The following is a 3,922-nucleotide window of genomic DNA, read 5'->3' as shown; positions in this document are numbered from 1 at the left end:
CCCCTCTTTTCTAGCCTCCTTTCCCCGCCGCTGCTGCCGCCGCGACTGAGCAGCAGACCGTTGCCGTGGCGGGAAACACCACAGTTTCCGGGGGCCCCGTTGCCGGGCTGCAGACCACCCCACCCGCCCCCCAACCCCCCGTCTCCAGGGCGCCGGAAAGTCTGCGATCGGGTGGGGCCGGGGGAGGGGGGGGGGGGGGGGCTGCACCTACTGGCCTGCAGGTCCGGGACTGCAGCGCGGGGAGGGAGGGGGAGCACACCCGTGCAGGGGTGCGTGTAGCTGTGTGTGCCTGCGTCGCGTTCTGTGTGTGTGTGTGTGTGTGTGTGTGTGTGTGTGCGCGCGCGCCTCTGAGCGCGCGTGTGTCACCGGGGGGGGGGGGGTGGCAGTGCCTGCAGGATCGCAGATATGTATTTTAAAGTATTTATTTTATTAAAAAAAGGAAAACGTCAAAAAAACACCAAAAAAAACCAGGCGGAGGGGGGGGGGGAGAAAAATTAAAAACAACCCCCCAAAAAAAGCCCAAGACCGCAAAAACCAAAACCAAAAGTCGGCGAGTACCCAGCAGCGCCGGGACCCGAACCTGAACCTGGCAAGGGGCTACCAGTCCTGAAGGCACCCAGTGAACAGCGAACTCGCGCCGGGGAGCCAGGCAGTTTGTGCCGGGGGCTGCCACCTCTGCCCGGACCCCGCCGACAGAATATGGTTGGGGGGGGGGGGGCAGCAGCGGAGCAGAGGGGCTGGCTGGTGTGGTGAAGCTGGCAAGTGCCTGGCAGCCACCGGCTCGGAATAGGTGCGTGCACGTGCATGAGAACGACGAGGGTGGGGGGGGGGGGTGTGTGTGTCAGGAAACAAAAATTATTTTGAAAACTGGTTGTCGTTAATATTGTATTAATATTTCCCGCCGGAATCAATAAAGGTGAAATAACTCTTGCATCAGACGGTACGTTTAAACGTGCTCCCTTGGAGTAGAAGTGGTTCAAACTCGGGAACGGGAGGGGGAAAGAAATGCCGTCCGGGAGAACCGGGAGAGGGTGGCCCTTTTAATCAGATTTGCTAAAATCTCAAAAGAAAGAAAAAAAAAAAAAAACCGAAAAAAACGAACCAAAAACAGGCGCACCTGCCCCCCCCGCCCCCCCCCGCCCAAGGGGCACCGAACGGCCGCCAGGTCTACCCGGCTCCGCGGGCGGCCGCCAGGTCTACCCGGCTCCGGAGGCCGGCGCGGCCGCCGGCGGCGCCCGGAGGACGCGGGGTGTCGCTGCCGCAGCGGCCGGTGAAAAGGGCCGCCAGGTCTACCCGGCTCCGCGGGCGGCCGCCAGGTCTACCCGGCTCCGGAGGCCGGCGCGGCCGCCGGCGGCGCCCGGAGGACGCGGGGTGTCGCTGCCGCAGCGGCCGGTGAAAAGGGCCGCCAGGTCTACCCGGCTCCGCGGGCGGCCGCCAGGTCTACCCGGCTCCGGAGGCCGGCGCGGCCGCCGGCGGCGCCCGGAGGACGCGGGGTGTCGCTGCCGCAGCGGCCGGTGAAAAGGGCCGCCAGGTCTACCCGGCTCCGCGGGCGGCCGCCAGGTCTACCCGGCTCCGGAGGCCGGCGCGGCCGCCGGCGGCGCCCGGAGGACGCGGGGTGTCGCTGCCGCAGCGGCCGGTGAAAAGGGCCGCCAGGTCTACCCGGCTCCGCGGGCGGCCGCCAGGTCTACCCGGCTCCGGAGGCCGGCGCGGCCGCCGGCGGCGCCCGGAGGACGCGGGGTGTCGCTGCCGCAGCGGCCGGTGAAAAGGGCCGCCAGGTCTACCCGGCTCCGCGGGCGGCCGCCAGGTCTACCCGGCTCCGGAGGCCGGCGCGGCCGCCGGCGGCGCCCGGAGGACGCGGGGTGTCGCTGCCGCAGCGGCCGGTGAAAAGGGCCGCCAGGTCTACCCGGCTCCGCGGGCAGCCGCCAGGTCTACCCGGCTCCGGAGGCCGGCGCGGCCGCCGGCGGCGCCCGGAGGACGCGGGGTGTCGCTGCCGCAGCGGCCGGTGAAAAGAGCCGCCAGGTCTACCCGGCTCCGGCGGGACTTAGCCGCATTTCGGGGGCGGGGAGGTAGACCTGATAGCCCCGCCACTTTCTCGGAGCTGGCCAAGGGGTCGCTGTTTTTCGCTGCCTCCAGTTACGTCATCGTAAAAGTCGGTGTCATTGGCGGGTCTCCCCGGTGGGCAGGGACGGCACTCTTGGAGCCGGCCGGGGGCGGGGACGTGATCTCCCGTACTATAGGAGGTAGTGGTGACTCGTGCACGGAGCAGCGCTAGTGAGCGGCTGCAAGGCTTACGGCTCAGCCGGCGAAGTGGAGCGCTGGGCGGCCGTTGTGGTGGTGGTTTTGCCTGGTGGTTCGGCTCGTTTACTGTCTGTTCGGCCGGTTGGTCTCTCCCGGTGTTTTCCAAGTAAGCCAGCCGGGCGCCTGCGAGGGTCTGGCAGGCTGGCGGTGGCTGTTGACCCGAGTGGTGCGAGAGGTGCAAAGGTGGATTCCGCAGGGCATAGCCCGGTGGCCGGCGGCGGCCACCGGCACTCGAACGCTGGAAGACCGGGTGGAGCCGAGCCTGCCTCGGCTTTCCCCCGGCCCCGGAGGGCCCGATGATGGCAAAGGTGGAGCGCTGGTATATGCGAGGGCAGCTGCCCGTGAGCATCCAGCCCGCCGCGGCTGCTGCCGCCTCCTGAGGGCCTGGTGATGGGCGGGCGAGGTGGCGGCACCTCGTCCTTTGACTCTGGCCTTAAGCTGGAGCGGGCAGAGCGGCAGCCGGTCCCGGTGGCTGGCAGCCGGATGCAGACGGCTGGGGGTTCTCGTGCGTGCCGCAGCTTCCCCCCAGCCCCCGAGGGCCCGATGATGGCACAGGTGAGAGGCCGCAGCGCCTCGTCCTGTTTCTGCCGGCATGAGCCACGCGTGGGCGGCCTGTGGTGTCCGGCCTGCCCCGGCTTGCCTGGTTGCAGGAGGGCTCGGTGGAAAGGTCTGCAGCGCTGTACCGGGTTTAGAGGTGGCGGCACCTCATCGCGTTTTCTCCGGCCTTAAGCTGGAGCCCATGCACGAATTGGGCAGAGTGCAAGCGGCAGCCGGTCCCGGTGGCTGGCAGCCGGATGCAGACGGCTGGGGGTTCTCGTGCGTGCCGCAGCTTCCCCCAGCCCCCGAGGGCCCGATGATGGCACAGGTGAGAGGCCGCAGCGCCTCGTCCTGTTTCTGCCGGCATGAGCCACGCGTGGGCGGCCTGTGGTGTCCGGCCTGCCCCGGCTTGCCTGGTTGCAGGAGGGCTCGGTGGAAAGGTCTGCAGCGCTGTACCGGGTTAGAGGTGGCGGCACCTCATCGCGTTTTCTCCGGCCTTAAGCTGGAGCCCATGCACGAATTGGGCAGAGTGCAAGCGGCAGCCGGTCCCGGTGGCTGGCAGCCGGATGCAGACGGCTGGGGGTTCTCGTGCGTGCCGCAGCTTCCCCCAGCCCCCGAGGGCCCGATGATGGCACAGGTGAGAGGCTGCAGCGCCTCGTCCTGTTTCTGCCGGCATGAGCCACGCGTGGGCGGCCTGTGGTGTCCGGCCTGCCCCGGCTTGCCTGGTTGCAGGAGGGCTCGGTGGAAAGGTCTGCAGCGCTGTACCGGGTTAGAGGTGGCGGCACCTCATCGCGTTTTCTCCGGCCTTAAGCTGGAGCCCGCGAAGCGGGAAGAAAAGTGCGGCTGTACCTGGTGGCTGGCAAGTCGAACGCAGGCGGCTGGGGTTGTCTCGCTTCTGTGGCATTCCCCCAGGCCCCGAACACCCGTGCGCGGCATGGGTCCAGGTGCCTTTTTTTTCCCCGACGGCAAGCGGTTGCCTGTGGGGCGGGCAAAGACCGGCAGCCGGTGGTGGTTGCCGGCACTCGAACGCTGGAGGAGCTGGGGGAGTTGAGCCTGCTGTGGCCATCCCCCGGTCCCGTTACCTTCC

The sequence above is a fragment of the Buteo buteo genome, unplaced genomic scaffold (genome assembly GCF_964188355.1).
Source record: "Buteo buteo unplaced genomic scaffold, bButBut1.hap1.1 HAP1_SCAFFOLD_83, whole genome shotgun sequence".
NCBI classification, from domain to species: domain Eukaryota; kingdom Metazoa; phylum Chordata; class Aves; order Accipitriformes; family Accipitridae; genus Buteo; species Buteo buteo.
This window is presented reverse-complemented; position numbering follows the sequence as displayed.